Here is a 19,376-nt window from a genome sequence, read left to right as displayed (position 1 = left end):
TTTAAAGTACCGAGACCAGCCATATACTGTATGTTTATGTTCCAAAATTAACATCGTTTATGGCCTTCACACGCGTTACAGTATGCTCCTATTCTTTTTATGCTCAGCTACTAAGATTTCCCTTCAGTGGTAAAATTCCATATAAATATTCAATACTAAAACGGGCACAGTAAAGACATTTAAATCTTTCTACGACCGACCAACGCACCACGAGTGCCCCTGTCGGTCAACCAATCACGTACCGTGGTATTTTGCGCCATAGCCAATTACCTCCGGTATGTGTCTGTGCCACGCACTTTGAATGGCTGCATCTGTACATCCAGAACAATTACAATAGCTTATCTTAAATATTACAATATTTATTATGATATAGAATTTGGATAAAGTGATACAAAAATGTCAATCATTAATTAGTATCCAAATGTAAAGATAATGCCGAGAGTATTTTATACCAGACCAGAATAGAATTTGGATTTTTCCTGCGCTATGGCTCATATTTATTTTTATTTTATTAACAACTACAAAATTTTGTTCTACCATTTCATATTCACTGAATTAGTACAAGATAACTATTTCACAGCATTATTATTGTTCTTTTTATGTTAGTTTCATAACAACTACAAAATAACAGATGAATCTTAATAATAACTCTTGTTATTAAGTCTCTTCTATCAAAAAAGATGCTTTCCTCATGTGCCACAGGGACAACAAGTGAAAGTGACATATTGTCAGTTCTGTCCATTCTTTTATTTCTGTTTTCTAAAATGTATTCTGAATATTTAGGCACTACACAAGACAGGACAGAAGTCTTTTTCAAGTCTGTAGATGGCAATATCACATTTTCTTAAATTTAATCAGAGGTACCACTTCCTTATGTAATGTTAAGGTTTTATATCTACATGTACTTTGTAGGTAGGTCAATAAATATTGTGTAATAATGAGTAAATAAAGTCAATATAGGAATAAAACAATGGTACATTCACATTACATTAATTAAGGTAAAAGGTAAAATTATGGGAAGCATGGTGGCACAGTTGTTAACCATGCTGCTTCACAGTGCTGGGGCCCTGTGATCAATTCCTGGAGAGATATCTGTATGGAGTTTGTTCTAATAGTGGTCCCATATACTGTAATTCCTCCTATAGTCCAAAAACAAGCTGATAGGTTAATTTTCTATTATAAAATTGGCCTAGTGTGAGTGTGTATATATTTGTGTTCCCCTAAAACCCTGAATGGTAGTTTAGAAAATGGATGGAAGTAAAATTGTGTGGAATTAATAATGTCTTTGGACACCCAAAGAAAACCATGCAAGCATGGGAGGACATTCAAAATCCAAGCAGATAGCACCCCAGGAATTGAACCCAGGGCACCAGGATTCCCACCAGTGTTCGCATTTCTCCTTTGCTCATTAGGGCTTGGTCAGTTTGCCTGTGAGTAAAACCTTTACCCTTTTAATCTGTTACACAATCATTTCATTACTCACTATTTAATACCTGAAATACCACTAAAGCAGTGTCCTGACATCGAGCTACCCAGTGTAATGTTGAGACCAGCCCTATTCTGAAGAACCTGCCTTTCTATCAACCTGAAGGCTGTAAATCCTGAAATAGCAGCTCTGCACATCATAATGACTGTGTTTCAGGCATCAGAAAACCACACTCCTATCAGCCTGTTCCCATCTGTCTTTTTCTCATGGAGCCCTATTTTTGTTACACTGTTTACCTGGCAGCCACGTTCCTGTTAGCCTGTACCCCTCTTCCTGTTTCCCAGTTAGCCATGTACCTGCCAGTCTGTCGTCTGCCTGTTTGCTACCCACCAGTGAATAAGATAAGATAAGATTTTATTGTCCCCTGTGGGAAATTTTTTATGGACACCCAGCACTCCTGTACATTTAAATAGAATGCAAACAAAATAGAGACCAAAAGATGTACATGTACATTATAATACATAACAACACGTAATATTTATAACACATCACAAAACATATTGCACTCAAGTGGGTTGTAAGTGTCACAATTGTGTTTATCCTTGACATTTGCATTGACAGCTTTAATGGACAGCGGAACAAAGGAATGTTTGTATCTGTTTGACTTACATTTGGGAACCCTAAAATGTTTGCCAGAAGGAATAAGCTGATATTCAGAGTTGAGGATGTGGGAAGGATCTGATATAATTTTCCCTGCCTGTTTAATTATGGATTTTTCAAAGATTGTCTGCAGGGAGGGGTGCTGTTTCACTCCCATGACCTTCAAAGCTGTCTGGATGAGGCGGGTAATTTGCAATTTAAAATGAACCGATAGATTACCAAACCAAACTGAAATACCATATCTGATAATGCTCTCGATTACAGCACGGTAAAAAAGTAGCATTACTTCCTGTCGAACCCCAAACATTCTTATTCTTTGCAAGAAATATAACCGCTGCTGAACTTTGGAGTAAACACTTTCAACATGAGAAAATCAGCACAGGTTACTGTCAATGTGTACACCTAAGTACTTAGATAGATAGATAAATAGATAGAAAAGGATGTAGCCATTCAAAATGGGTGGGGTATTTCATGGTACACCGCGGTGGGCATGTCGCATCAAAACACAGTATAACGCGGTGTATCGCTTCATTTGACGTCATGCCGGAAAGTATCCGGAATCACCTTGTAAAACCGCCAGGAGGAGCCAATAAAGGTTAACCTCTCATGTACAGCATTTGAGCTTTTAAATTTAAACTGTGTATTACAGCATGTTAATCATCAGTCATTAAAAAGTTGGTATATTTTATGAAAGCAAGATTGCTCAGTTGGGCAAAAGTACACAACCTACCTTTATCATAAATATTTTAATTATGCAGAAATATTTTATGCATCAAAGCCTTTACCGAAGATATTACTAATAGTATTAATAATGAATGACCTTGGACAAGCTGTAAACTCAAAGTATAACGCTGGTCCACATTATTTGTAACCGTCATTTTAAATGAAAATACTTTATTTTTTCATCGACAAAAAGTAACACCACAGCATTTCATTGATCTAAGTAACAAGGACGGGACATTAGCTAGCCAATAGGATAAAGGAATAAATTACTTTTTTTGTTTATTTCTTTAGCACATTTATTTGAACATTTCTATTGATTGTACAAGCACTGAAAAACTGTCCAATCCCTAGTTTGTCGGGCATTTTCTTTTAGTATAACAGACATAAAAACTCCCTTGCTTTTAACAGAGCGTTTCATAATTTCTGACAACGAAAATTATTTAAACTGCGACACTTATCATTCAACCAGAGCTCAAAATATCACAAGGATCCTCAAGAGCACAACAAAGACTGTATTAAAAGATACTTGTATCAGATACATGAGAATCCAAGCTTTTTTATCTACGCTTTCTTATCTACGCTAAGAAGTAGTCTTTAAAATTTATCACACAGTTAAAAGTAAAATTTCTGGGGCGTCCGTATTCCAGAGATTATGGTACCGCTTCAGAAGGGTGTCAGCCAGTCAGAATCCAGGACCGGAATTATCTGTTTTATAATCGAGAACATGTAATCACATATCTAAAGAAATTAATTATATTAATTTAAGGATCTAAATATCTAAATGTATCTCAGTATATATTTGGTAGTATTACTGTATTTCACTTTCTTTGTAAACACGTTTTGTTAACACCCAAATTGCAGGTGGATTCTGTTTTTTGGTCTGTTATGGTCTGTAGCTCAAATCCTGCTTACCTAAAAATTAGACGCGAGAAGAGTTTGTTGTGAGGTTCTGGCAGAATTTCTCTGTAAACTGAAGAGTTATAGAGGAGACAGGTTGTGTATCGCTTCTTTTGACACTTGTAAAAAAACATTCCAATGTTAATGCGACATGGAAGATAATGTGGTGTATTGGTCGTTAGTGAAAAGATTTAATCATTTAATCTCTTTACAAACCGGTTTCACAGGTATTTTCAACCCCCAGCCACTGTTGTTTCATCGGTTGTAATCCTGTAAAGCGCTTTGAGGAGCAACCTTTAAAGGTGCTATATAAAATAAAGTTGTTTATTATTATTATTAATATTGATCATACTTTTCCTCCCAGAACTTGTAAATTGTTGTTGTTACTGTTGTTGTTATCCTGTAAAGCATACTGTCCAGCTTGTCAGGTGCATTCTCTTGTAAAATAATAAGTAGAGCTTTGGGCTTATTAGTGCTCCACTTACAGCAACCCAATGTAAATGCATTTTGTCTCCAAATCCACCAACACTTGTATGAATCATAGCCCTGCCAAACGATGCAAATTCCGCTGCAATGGTTGTGTGCAGGAATTATTCAGTATGGCATCTCCATGTTCAAGTAAACACTGCTCTGTGTGCAAATGCAAATGCAATTAAAAAAAGTTTTTTTTAAAAAAGCCACCTTTAAAGGCGCTATATAAAATAAAGTTAATTATTATTATTAATACTGATGATATTCTTCCTCCCAGGACTTGTAAAATTGTTGTTGTTATTGTTGTTATCCCGTAAAGCACTTTGAGAAGCATACTGTCCAGCATATTGTATTTCATTGCACTTTGACAGATCGTCTTATAATCACTTGTTGTTAGAATATCCCCCAAGAGGATATTCCCCCCCAAGAGGATATAGAGGATATCCCCTAAGAGGTATCCAGGTAACAGTGAAACGGGCATACAGTCTGGGGAGATCACCCGTTTTCCATGTAAATAGTTCCCTGGTTCCGCACCCCTTGGTGTGTCTCTCTCTCTCTCTCTCTCTCTCTCTCTCTCTCTATCTGACTCTCCTCGGGCCCGCACTCTTGGCGGGCTTGTCTTGTGTCTCTGTTTCGTCTGGGTGCGGGAGTGCTGATGGCATGTGGTGACGGAGAAGAAATAAAGCGCAGTTTTTAACTCCACAAGTTTGAGTCTCTGTGTTCATCCTCAACGAACCCAAATTCATTACATTGGTGTCAGAAGCGGGAGGATGGACAGTGAACGGCCGATGATGTCGGACTCGGAGAACTGCCGGTTCCCCCAGCCCCGTGGACTCCGGAGGCCGTCGGGAAACAGAGCAGGGCGGCCTAAAGGGGGGAAGGCCGCCCTTGAGGATGCTACCCCTGCTCCGGAAAACCAGAAGGAGCACTTCACCCCTCCTGCTGTGGGAAGAGTTGGCCACAGCCGGGGCTTATTCCTTCCCTGCCTCATCGAGGGCAGACCTTGCAAGGCCCTCGTCGACACCGGTTCGACCATCACCCTGCTGCGGCCTGGTGTCCTGCTGGGCACCGAGGCCACCGGACCCCCAGGGCGCTCACCGTGCACTTTGGGGCTGCAAGGGTGAAACACCCCTTCTACCTTGCCCCAGTCCACGAGGACTGTATCCTGGGGTTGAACTGGTTGCAGCAAGTGGGTGGTTGCCTTGAAGAAATGAGCCCCGGCTGTGGCCAACCCTTCCCACAGCAGGCGGGGTGAAGCGCTCTTTCTGGCTTTCCAGAGTGGGGGTAGTGTCGCTCAAGGGCGGCCTTCCCCCCTTTAGGCCGCCCCGTTCCCCTTACCCAAAAGCCTCCGGAGTCCCCGGGGATCCAGCACCTGGCACTCCCGGGCGATTTGCCCCCTCTCCCCACAGCGGTGGCAGATGACCAGCCGTCGTCGCTCCCCCAGCATCGCCGCGCTGGCCGTCTCCTCCTCCCCATCTGATTCCCCGTGCGCCCCTCCATTGGTGCCCACCGGTCTCCGCGAATAAGGCATAAGCCTTTTCAGCCAGAGCCAGGGCCTGCTCCAAGAGGACCGGCACGGCCAGCATCACGTGGCGCTGCACCTCAGTCAGCACCAGGGCCCAGAGGAACGCCTGGAGCGCTATATCCCGGTCGACCTCCTCTGGGAAAGTAGGGTAACCCTGGCGGGCTAAGTAGGCCACATCTGCAGCGACTGGACCCAGTGGCTCTCCCGCTTGGCAGCAGCGTTGGGCCAACCTTGTCCGCAGCAGTCCCAGCGCCTCCCCTCTCCTGCCAAAATGCCTCCGGAGAGCCGACGCCAACGCCACGTAGTTGTAGCGCTGGTCCCCGGGTACATCCAGCAATGCCTGGCAGGCCTTCCCCTCTAGGACGGCGTTGAGGTGGCCCACCATCTCCACCTGAGACCAGCCGTTTGCCCAGGCCGCCATCTGGAACTGGGCCTCAAACATTTGCCATGGGATCTCCCCATTATAACGGCTTGGTCTCACCGGCGCAGGCTGGAGCAGGGGTGGCGGGCTGGACCCCGCTGGTCTGGCGTCTCCTTCCTGCCACATGGCCTGAGGCGACCCGGGAAAGGGTCCCCCTTCCGCTGAGTAGATCACCGTTGGGTAGCCCTGATAAGGGCTGTGGCCACTGGCGGTGCTGAGGGGTCGTCCGGGCCCCTGGCAGCTGCTGCTCGCCCCCAAAAGGTGCTTTAGGGGGTCACTCGGCTGCTGGGGGAACCGGCAGTTCTCTGAGTCCGACATCATCGGCCGTTCACTGTCCATCCTCCCGCTTCTGACACCAATGTAATGAATTTGGGTTCGTTGAGGACGAACACAGAGAGTTAAATACTGCGCTTTATTTCTTCTCCGTCACCACCTGCCAGCAGCACTCCCGCACCCAGACGAGACAGAGACACAAGACAAGCCCGCCAAGAGCGTGGTCCCGAGAGAGAGAGAGAGAGAGACATCAAGGGGTGCGGAACCAGGGAACTATTTACATGGAAAACGGGTGATCTTCCCAGAGTGTACGCCCGTTTCACTGTTACCTGGATACCTCTTGGGGGATATCCTCTATATCCTCTTGGGGGGAATATCCTCTTGGGGGATATTCTAACAACAAGTGATTATAAGACGATCTGTCAAAGTGCAATGAAATACAATATGCTGGACAGTATGCTTCTCAAAGTGCTTTACGGGATAACAACAATAACAACAACAATTTTACAAGTCCTGGGAGGAAGAATATAATCAATATTAATAATAATAATAAACTTTATTTTATATAGCGCTTTTAAAGGTGGCTTTTTTAAAAAAATAACTTTTTTTATTGCATTTGCATTTGCACACAGAGCAGTGTTTACTTGAACATGCAGATGCCATACTGAATAATTCCTGCACACAACCATTGCAGCGGAATTTGCATCGTTTGGCAGGGCTATGATTCATACAAGTGGATTTGGAGAATGTATTTACATTGGGTTGCTGTAAGTGGAGCACTAATAAGCCCAAAGCTCTACTTATTATTTTACAAGAGAATGCACCTGACAGGCTGGACAGTATGCTTTACAGGATAACAACAACAATAACAACAACAATTTACAAGTTCTGGGAGGAAAAATATGATTAATAATAAACAATTATATTTTATATAGCGCCTTTAAAGGTTGCTCCTCAAAGCGCTTTACAGGATAACAACTGATGAAACAACAGTGGCTGGGGGTTGAAAATACCTGTGAAACCGGTTTGTTCACAATGTACTGTAGACACAGAGTGTTACACCAACACATTAGCATGTTAAAGCGACTCCATTGAGGAGCCGGGCGCAATAATTGTTTTGTTCCTTGACTTTCTGATCTGCAAGGCCATTTGGCTGCAGCGAATGTGAATTCTGGCTGTTATTGCCAGATTGTGATAAAATAAAAGTATTTTAATCAAGATTCCCTTATAAAATGAACGTGAAACAAAACAAAAACTAAAAATAAGATACAATCTACAGACATTCACAACATAAACATATCTTAAAAAATGTACATATATTGTTTAATTATTACTTTAAATATATACTTTAAGTTACAGAAACAGCCAGTTAATAAAATCGTTGCAATTTTGTTCTTGTTTGGAGGTGGGGATATTCTGACAACAATTGATTTAAAGACAATCTGTCAAAGTACAATGAAATACAATCCGCGACGGGGGTACCATTAAAGCGGAGACGACGAAAATAAAGTTTATTATTAATTTGCTGGACAGAGAGGTGAACATTATTATGCAGAAGACAAAGATAACGATTTACGTTGCATTTCCAGATTGTGAATCAATAAAAATATTTAATTAAACACGGGTTTGCGATTTAAAAGGAAATGGGGTGACGGTAACTCTTAATCAAAATAAAATAAAATAAATAAAACAGGTTTTGATAGTTAACCACTTTTTATGTGCGAAACACGGGTGATTTTTCTTCCTCCTGATCAGTTTAGAAATCTGTGTACGCTGTAAGGTTTTTACTTCCTAATTAAACTTTTAAAATACGCGTTTCGAATAGAAGCAGCATATGCTGTTTTCTTCCTGCTATGTAGAACAGATCAGCAAGTTTTTTTCTCTCCAATCAGCGGGGTGTCAGATGGTGTCAGCCAATCACTATTCTGAAGCCTACCGTAATCTCTGGTATAGGGACACCCCCAAATTCTGTCGCATTTTCATTTTAGGAAATTATGAAACGCTCGGTTAAAAGCAAGGGAGACTGTCTGTATAGTGGACATAAAAACAAGAGTTTGCTGTGGCGTTATTGGAAACCCAATTTTAACACAAATCGCCGGCATTATATCCTATAAGACACAGACCGGCGCCAGACGGGGAGAATGCCCAGAGCATTAAAGAAAATGCAGACGAACTAGGGATTGGACAGTTTCCAAGTGCTTGTAAAATCGATGGAAATGTTCAAAGAAATGTGCAAAAGAAATAAAAAAATAATGTATTCCTTTGTCATATTGGCTAGCTAATGTCCTCTCTTTGCTAGTTACCTGTGGCTGTGTTTCTGCTGTCTAGATTCTCAGGCGGAGGAACGTAAACAGCTTAATTTTCGTGTTAAATAATTTTTTAAAATTAAAATTCATTCTATACAGCAATCGCATATTTGGGGACCGTTTCATAAAACTTTCATGCTTAAAATGTTTAGGGAGAAATGGAAGACTGGTGTGTATTTTTTCTTTAAACTACCATGACCAGCCATATACAGTACAGTTTACATACAGTAATATGTTTATGTTCCTAAATTAATATCGTTTATGACCTTCAGATGCATTATGCTCCTCTTCTTTTTATGCTCAGCTACTAAAATTTCCCTTTAGTGGTAAAATTTCATATAAATATTCAATACTAAGCAGATTAAAATGTGCACAGTAAAGAGATTAAATGATTAAATCTTTTCACTACCAACCAATGCACCACGAGTGCCCCTGTCGGTCATTTTGGCCAGCCAATCACTTAGCGCGGTGGACTGAGGTGACTTGTGGGTAGTTGTGTGCGGTACGGGTTTGTACCGTGCATTTTGAATGGCTGCATCTGTAGATAGATAGATAAGACTTTATTGATCCCGAAGGGAAATTGATGTGTTACAGCAGCCCAAGACAAGCAAAAAGACAGACATCAGAATAGACGAAATATTAGAATACATACAGTAATACAAAATAAATATAAAATACAGTAAATAAATAAAAATAAATACATAGGTGTGTGCTAAATATGATCATAGTCACTGTAAAAACAATAAAATATGTGCAAAATGTGCATAGGTACATACAGATTGAGTTTCCAAAAAGTACAATGGAGCAACATGCTGTCCATAGACGAGCAAATGAAGGGCTAACAGTCCTAGCCTAGGGCAGCGTTATACACCCTGACAGCCGCCGGGAGGAAAGACCTGCGGAAACGTTTCCTTGAACACCGTAGCTGGAGCAGTCTGTTGCTAAAAGTGCTCCGCTGCCCAATAACAGTCCCATGAAGCGGATGAGAGGTGTTGTTCATGATGGCTGTGAGCTTGGTCAGCATTCTCCTCTCAGCCACCACCTCCAGGGGGTTAAGGCTCAGCCCCAACACAGAGCCAGCCTTCTTGATAAGTTTATTGAGCCTATTTGCATCTCTTGTCATGATGCTGCTGCCCCAGCACACAACAGCGTAGAAGATGGCCGCTGCCACCACTGATTCATAAAAAATGTGTAGCAGTGTTCCACACACACCAAAGGACCTGAGCCTCCTAAGAAAATAGAGTCGGCTCTGACCTTTCTTGTACAGGGCGTCAGTGTTACCAGACCACTCCAGTTTATCATCCAGGTGTACCTCTAAGTACTTGTAGGACTGCACCCCCTCTACGTCCTCACCCTGGATGGAAACAGGGTTCAGTGGAGACTTATTCCTTCGAAAGTCCATGACCATTTCTTTGGTCTTGCTGGTGTTTAGCTGGAGATGGTTAAGATGACACCACTCCACAAAGTTGGTAATCAAGCTCCTATATTCCTCCTCCCTCCCCTCTCTAATACACCCCACAATTGCAAAGTCATCCGAAAACTTCTGCAGATGACATGCCTCAGAGTTGTACCTGAAGTCAGAGGTGTAAAAGGTGAACAGGAATGGAGTGAGGACAGTCCCTTGTGGAGCCCCAGTACTGCTAACAACCTGTTCAGACACACAGCTCTGTAGCCGTACATACTGTGGCCTGCAGGTCAGATATTCTATAATCCAAGACACTAGGGGAGTGTCCACCTGCGCCGCTCTTAGCTTATCTCTCAGTAAAGGTGGATGGATGGTGTTAAAGGCACTGGAGAAGTCAAAGAACATAACTCTCACAATGCTCCACGTCTTCTCCAGGTGAGAGTTAGCTCTGTGTAGCAGATAGATAACTGCATCCTCCACTCCCAAGTGTGACCAGTAGGCAAACTGCAGGGGGTCCAGTGCTGTACTCACCAGGGTTCTGAGGTGGTCCAGTACTAGCCTTTCCAGAGTTTTCATTAGATGAATCAACCTGAGTGATAAGTTCTTTGTTGATTACTACCTGTGAGTGATCACCAACTGCTCTGGGATCGAAAATTATTTCTTTTGTTTTCTGAACATTCAGAATTGGGCTCTTGTTGTCACACCATTGCACAAACCTTTGGATTTCTGACATGTATACAGATGAGCTGCTACCTCAATGCTTTAAGCCAAGAACAGCTGTATTATCTGAGAATTTGAAAATTAAGTTGCTTTGACTACTGCTTGTACACTCATGTGTATAAAGTGTGAACAGAACTGGAGAGCTCACACAGCCCTGAGGGTAACCTGTGCTAATAGATCGTGACTCGGAAAGAGGTTTGTTGACCCTGACATACACTGTACGATTTGTTAAAAATGAATGGTGCCATCTTATAATGTTATATCCCTGCTGCCTTTTCTAATCTGCTTCTCTTCCTTCAAACTTCAGATCTTCTCAAAACCTTAAGAAGAAGCACTATTCCAGCACTTACTGTAGATCTCAGCCTGTCATCTCCATAGCAGCAATGCACTGTCTGCCATATCAGAATAGTAAGTTTCAATGATAGAAGCTGAGCTTAATCGTAAGAGCAGCACAGAGCATCAAGAAAAAAAAAGCTATAGTCAAGAGGACATGGCTGAAGAAAGACGGGGTTTAATTTAGAAGCATGGAAAAAATAAGGGAAAGAGAAGAGAGTTCAGTGCTTGCCTTTGTTAGATGGATGTTTTCTTTTTCTGCTGCCTTTTAACTTGCAATACACTCACCAAAGAAGGCTGTGTGACAAGATGCAGAAGGGTATGGGATTTAGGCTCTAGTCTGTCTGGAGGCGTAGATTCGAGTCAGTTGAAGACAGTCAGCTTCTCGTTTTCAAAAGTCACTTGACCACTGAAATGACTTCAATTAGTTATTCAAATGATCAATGCCAGTTGGTCATTCCCCACAGCTTTCTGGGGACTGTATTTCGCTATAATCAGAGTCAAACTTTTGACTCCTGTACATAACCCAGAAGCATCTTTGTTCCTTGTTTCATCTGGGATACTGAAGTTTACAAGAGGTAGGATTCTGATTAGGTAAAGCAGAGGTGCTTGTGCCTGTGCAAAGTGTCTGCTTGCTCTTGTGTCTTACTATTTTGAGGCCCAAACACAGACAGTCTTGTTTTTTTTTTAAATAATGAGTCAGCAAACACAACAATACCAACAAAAATGAAAATTGGAGGTCCACGTATAATGTCATTAAGGGAGAACATAAAACCTGAATGTTAAGTGGGGAATTATTTCTCATAAGAAATCATGGAAATAGGATTAATGATGATAGGGAGGATGTAAATATTTTTTAATGTGCAACATATTTATCCATAAGAATTGTATTACAACAGTAATGGGGACCAGGTCATGACAATTCAAATTTACAATAACATACATTCACATTTTCTGTGTGTAAACAGAATGATTACTGTAATGACCTGTTAAGTTGAGCACTTAAATGTAATTTAACCTTGTCTGAAACTTTTATTAAGACTTAAAACAATGAGAGAGCTTATGAGTGTGTGTGAGTAAGGAACATTTAAAACATTACATTCTTTTAAACATTAATCTTAAAAATGTAATAATCCATAGGCATCATTATATATACTGTAGCACATGTGTTATGCTGAGCCCATGGATAGAAAAGGGGCACGGCAAGGTAATTATTTCCAGAGCCTGTTCAGTGGTGAAGACTGAAGTAAGATACAAGATGTGAAAAGGGTTAACTTAAGTCCGTTCTGCTTGAAGATAAGACTTCTAAGCAACAGGAGTTTATGGCAGGAAAGGGAGAACTGATAAGGGTTCCAGATGCCAGCCATGAAACCCCAGAGGGTAACTTAAACATTTAACATTTAACTTAACATTTGGCCAAAAGGCTGTAAACTGGCCAGACATCGTGACCTCCCCCCCTTTACCATAATAATGAGTGATGTCAGACGCGGCAGGAAAATGTTATATAAACTGAAAGTTTGTACCGGCACTTTGAACAATACTTCGGTTTTGTTGTTTCTTGCGGGAAACAAGACTTCAGTTTTATTGTTTCTTGCATGCAATAAACTCATCGTTTAACTTCATCTCAGGATCCAGAACCTTATTCTTTCTGTTACAACAAGACTAAGGAGTTTATTAGATGATAATAATGGGAGAAAGAAGGAGGGATGTTGGACGGTTAAGATAAGCAGGCAGGAAAATGGCAGGTAGCAAAGATGTGCAGGAAGAGCTGATGGATCTGGGATGAAGTCAGGGAGGTTTGATAGGTAGTTAGCAGTAGCAAGGTCTGGGAACTGGAGATGGGAGACTGGAAACTGGGAAAAAACTGTAGTTACTTCCGGAAACCTAAAAAAGAGAGCAAACACACACAAGAGTTATTGACTCAATGTCTGAGCCCTGAGGAATGGTTCCTCAGGGCTTAAATAGTGTGTGAGGTTCCCTAACGAGGCTGATAAGCCCAGCTTGATCTTGTTGAGGATGGTCCTGATGAGCTCCTTCTATGTGTGAAATGCACCGTGGATTTTGATGGAATAATTGCAGGAGCATTGGGGCTCGTCAGGGCATCACAGATGAAGATAAAACTCCATGAGGGAGTGGTTCACGACATCTGTTGTTGACCACTCAGCACTCCCAGATGAAACTGCCCTCATATCCTCTGGCAGCGGATCCAACCAGACTGGAGGTCTCGAGGACAGGCATGTTGTTGGATAAAACACAGTGTCTACGTGAAAAGTAGCCTTTTTTATGTGAACTTTGGCCAGCAGCTTGGCAGTAACTTCCTATCAATGTAGGTGTGGTGGTGGGATGTTGCTGAGTACCGGCAGCCATGGTAGTGGAGTAGGACCAGCGTTCCAGTGATGATATGCATAGACGTGTTAAGTTGTACGTCAATCATCTTGGTATGGGATGACCTGGACCAGACTGGGGCACAGTACTCTGCTGTTGAGTAGCACAGAGCAAGTCATTGAGAGGAAACTACGGAGAAGCTCAAATTCACTCATTCCACCCAGAAATGCTGGAGCCTAATTCGTCAACTGGGAGCTGCTTAAAAACCACCAGCTCAATCAGCTGTCAGCCCTAATGGTGTCGCTAGTCATCTCCTTCAGGTGGTGAAAGCACCTTTAAAGAAGGAACACCAACATCAAGTGCAAGACAAGTGGCGGCAGTACTCCCTCCAAAAGACAGGTGGACTAATTTGTGCCAGCCAAGAGGCATTAAAGGAATCAGGGCTTGACTCTGTGTTACGCAGTGTAAACTCAGGCAGTGCTGCAGGATATGACAACGTCCTGCCTAAGTTCCTGAAACATTTAGGCCCAAAGGCAAAGATATGGCTCGCTACTTTCTACACATGGATCCTGCAGGAAAAGAGGATCCCACGAGTTTGGTGCCAGGCAAAGGTAATTGCCATCCCAAAACCTGGCAAGGATACAAACAGTGTGGCTAGCTTCCGCCCGATTTCCTTGCTCTCCGTATGCTTTAAGTTACTGGAGCTTTTGTTTTTCCAGAGGATCTGCCCATTTTTCGAAAATTCCATCATAATTGAGCAGACACGTTTCAGACAAGGACTTAGCACTTGCGATCAAGTCCTTGCTCTGACCACGTTCATCGAGAACGGATTCCAGCAAAACCTTAAAACTAGAACAGTTTTCCTTGACCTAACTGCGGCATATGATACGGTGTGGCATGCAGGTCTGTTGTTGAAAGTATCCATCCAGAGTGTTGCCATGCTGGGTAGTCGAAATAGTCTAACTTTTCCTCCATGACAGAAGATTCCGGATTCACATGAAAGACAAATGCAGCTCTTGGAGAAAACAAGCAAACAGACTACCACAAGGTTCAGTCTTATCTCTAAGCCTCTTTAACGTCTACATCAACGATCTACCAGTGACCAAGTCTCTCAAATTCATCTATGCCAATGATATTTGTCTCGGAACCAAAGGTCACACCTTCAATTAGGTAGAGCATGTGCTGAACAAAGACATGGAGACAATGGTGGAGTTCCTCACTAAGTGATGTCTTCAGCCAAGTGTGACCAAAACTGTCTCCAGTGTCTTCCATCTACACAGTGGAAAGGCTATCCAGGAACTCAATATTTGCCTCAAGGGTTGGCGTATTAAGCACGACCTGAATCCGGTTTACCTGGGTGTGACCTTGGATAGATCATTGACCGACCACGAACACTTGAAGAGGATAGCAGCTAAAGTCATTACTCAGAATAATCTGTTTAGTAAACTGGCAGGTACAAGTTGAGGTGGAAAGGCTCAGACACTTAAGACATTTTATTTAAGATAAAGCTATTTTTCAATGTTTTTCCTAGAAATTTACGATTTGCTATGGCCTGGATTTAGTTTTTTAGGTGTAAACATAAAGTGGGAGATTTTTATCACCATGGTCCATAATATGCATCAACTCACCATCAAATTTAAAGAAATGTGAAGGTATGTGCATTTTTTATCTGTTTGGTTTAATATAAATAGCTATCTATATTTCAATAGGTGTGATTGTGTTTAATGTGTTTTATATAACAGTTTTGTTATATAAAACAGTTTTGAATTAAAACCCATGATCCCATCTAACACTACAGATTTCCCAATGTCTAATAATAACTAATTTCCCTACACACACAGAAGAGGTGTGTAGGCAGTTGTAGTGTGCTCTCACGAGGCACCAGTTCTGTAGGGGTTTGGGCATTTACTGGGACAATTATTAATTGTGGCAGTAAATAACAAAATGATTCTTTTAATGGTCTTAGAATCCAACCATGCGGTATAACTCAAACAACGCACACACACAGGTACTAATACACGAGATACATTTATTAATACATAGAATGTGCATGTAAACCTAACAGATCTTATCGTGAGGGTTAGCAGAATACATAAGATATATATGTATTCAGTTACAAAGAGTTACACATATCAAGAGGACATACGTTAGGTATATCATTCATTTAGACCGTTTCATAATTGAACTTGGTTACAACTTCTACCTTAGATACTCAAAACAAGTACATAACTCTTAGGAATTAAATTGATATCAACTGGTTGGGATAACAATTGAATTCTCAAGCTGTGATGCAGTGAAGTTGAATACTCATCCAATCTCTGGGGATTCAGATCTCCTGCAGGCACAAAGAAACAGTTGCAGACTTGTTGCTGTCCAATCCGCGCTTTCTGGCTCGGTGCCAAGCAGTGCTCGGTTTGCGACGGTGCGCTGCTGATGCTCTCTGAAGACTGGCTAGTTAGTTTTGGCTGAAACTAGCAAGAGTTTGTGCACAGGAGAAAAGATGACTGTGTGTACCAGCAGGTCAGGAAGAAGACTGGTTTGTTCCTGATGAAGCACTAATTCAGCTGTCCAGAGTTCCGACCTGTTCACAAGGCTTGCTGCTAATGCTAACCTCAGGTGGATCCTTTGGTTACTCATGGCAACCTCCGCTCTCGACTCTTAGAACAAAGGAAAGTTCTGGCACTCGGACACACTGGCCATTACATGGTAGTCCAGGCTGAGTCTCAGGATGGTCAGGAGGCGCGCTGCGAGAATGTCCTGCCCTTGGGAGCCTTTCTGCTCCTGGGCACAGTCCTGCCCTGGAATTGTCCTTTTTGGAATTGTTCTTGGAATTCTTCAGGCTCTCTGTGTTGCCTGTTTTTACCTGGAGGAACTTCAGGTCGTTCATTGGCTAAAAGTTTCATGGGCATCAGAGACCCACGTGGGGTTAACCTGCCCTACCAGTTCCTGATTGGCTGATGATGAGTAACCATGCCCTCTGACCTTGGGGTTGTAAACCACTTGGATGAGGCTCTCCTTTGGAATCTTGCAGACTTTTAGGCGCCAATGGATGACCATTGATCATGATAGCCAGGCTTAGCTAAGTGCATCCCTATTTGGGAGCTGTCCCTTATCAAAATAAAACCTTAAATCAGTCTGCATGAATAGCTTCTCTGTGGCTGCACCACAGAGATGAAGAGTGAGATGGGGCCTCATTTGGGAAAGCACAGCAACACTTAATTCTGTCTTATTAACAAGCATTGCCGCTACACAGTTAAGGATAATTAATGTGATGAAAAGTGCAGGTCAAAGTGCAGGACTAGATAATATGAGTGGAAGAGTTTATGCAATATTTTTAGCATGCTTTTTCAGATTTTTTTTCAGATTTGTCTTCACATTTACAAATCATTCCCCCTCTGTGGAAGAAATCTACTATTCCAATTTCAAAATGTAACAGGCCAATAACCAATATTTCTGGCACAGAAACTCTAAAAAAACTTCAATTTAAAAAGTACTGTAACTTTATAAGATGGATCCTATACATCTGAATAAACTAGTCTAAACATATCAAGTTGGGGAAATGGTTATGTGACATTTGCTAAACTTCCACTGGATGAAGCCTATATCTTGTCCGCTCTACTGTACATCTTGTAAATTAATACCTATAAGAGCAAACACACAGACATCTCAATAAGTGTCCTGACAACACAGCCCTTGTTAAAGTTCCCAGAAAATCATCATGGGCCCATTCTAAATTATTTCATTAATTGGTGCAATTAGTTCTCTTAGAAGTTACATATCTTGAGCCAGCAGCCATATCACCCTGCAACTCACAACTGGCAACCCACTGAAGCTAAGCAGGTGTGAGCCTGGTCAATGCCTGGATGGGAGACCTCCTGGGAAAACTAAGGTTGCTGCTGGAAGAGGTGTTAGTGGGGCCAGTAGGGGGCGCTCACCCTGTGGTCCAGGTGGGTCCTAATGCCCCAGTATAGTGATGGGGACATTATACTGTAAATAAGCACTGTCCTTCAGATGAGATGTAAAACCGAGGTCCTGACTCTCTGTGGTCATTAAAAATCCCAGGGTGTTTCTCGAAAAGAGTAGGGGTGTAACCCTGGTGTCCTGGCCCCATGCCTCCTAATAATCCCCCTCTATGAATTGGCTACATTACTTTGTTCTCCTTCCCCCCACTCTGATGGCAGGCATTGCATTGGAGTATTTCTTGGTCACAGTTAATGGCAACGTCAGCTCAAAGATTTGGTTCAAACCATAAAATGGAGACTGGTGTGCCAACAAGCAGACACTGCTGATGCAGGATTAATGCTAGGAAAGAGAGAGAGAAGTTACATGTCTTGAAAACAAAGGAACTTGTCTCTTATTTTAAGAAATATTGAAGACACCTTAAACTTACTGTTATTAACAGTCAAATTGCAGACATTGTCAATGACTACAAGTACTTGGGACTGGACTCATAGACACAAACCAAAGATGGGACGAAATAAATGGGACAAATGAGACATTTTTTGAAAAAAAGGCCAACAGAGACTCTTTTTTAAAAGAAAATCCACTATTGCAAAGTAGATTGAACTATTTTCACATTCGTCTAGAACAAAATTATTGAAAGTATATTAAAATACTGTCTCACTATTGTAATAAAATTATTAAATTAAGTAGCAAAATAATCAAGTGACAGTAACAGCTTTTTTTTTACCAAATACAACAGTATCGCTAAGAGATGATAATTTTGTTCTTGTACTAACTTACTTATTTTAATTTTGTTCAAATAACATTTTTTTACTTTTTACACCCCTTGCAAAAACACAAATATACAAATTAATGCATTCAAGAGGCCTATGTCCTTGTCCAAACCTGCCTAATAGTAGAAAGTAGGTATAAATTAGTTAGAAAGCAGCAAGTAGCAGCACAAATTGATTGGCAGGGTAGTGTAATGAATGCTCAGATAGATTGTACTAAAGGCCTGCACGTATACCCCAGTAACAGAAAATTGTGTTTTTATTTCTAACAAACATTTATTAAAAAATGCAGTTAAGACTGGTCATTGATTTCAGGACACTTGTAGCACAAAAAGCTATATAAGATCTAATATAGGGAAATCTTGTTCTGTTACATAAATATGATTGTTAATGATACTGCAGTCTGTCAACAATAGATTGTTAGTGATACTGTAGTCAGTCATGTGGGATTAATATCTTATTTCACGAACATTTCATTTAATTTCATGTTATTTTCCCTGCTCTGGGGCTGTAAGAGATCCTCTGGATAGATGTAATTTCCTCTTTTAGCACACTATGAACTCATATGATCATGCCTCACAGGACCAGAAAGCATGATAAAAATATTTCACACTCACTGTTGATCGCATTTCCTCTCCTGATTTTCTGAGATCTGCAACAAGGTAAGATTATAATTGGCTTAGTCAATCGCGTACTGTAGTAGGAGAAATATATTTTATATTTCAGGCACAGAAATATAAAATGAGTCACATATGTAAGATTGTCTTGCCAATGTGACTAAGTATACTTTTTCACACACTTTGAAAGACTATATACATTGTAGTTCCTTAATTACAAGGAATTATTTTTTTTTGTTTGGAAAACTACTAAAATCTTTAGCTAATTATAAAATCAAAAACTTACACTGTTTTTAAGTGTTGAAAGCAGATAAGGAGCATCTAGAGCAAATTCAATTGTTTTATTTGAATAAACAACCTAATACAAGGTAACAGTCACCCACAGTTATTTGATACATACAGCTTTCTGTACTGGACATGAATTCTACAGAAATTAAACCGTTGACCTTACTCACAGGTATAAATGTAGCTTTTGATTTTTTTTATCATTGATGATTCTCATGTTGCTAATATTTACTAGATTGACTTATACTCAGTCTAA

This window comes from Atractosteus spatula, chromosome 4, assembly GCF_055471065.1.
Source record: "Atractosteus spatula isolate fAtrSpa1 chromosome 4, fAtrSpa1.hap1, whole genome shotgun sequence".
Taxonomy (NCBI): Eukaryota; Metazoa; Chordata; class Actinopteri; order Semionotiformes; family Lepisosteidae; genus Atractosteus; species Atractosteus spatula.
Note: the sequence above shows the minus strand (reverse complement) of the source record.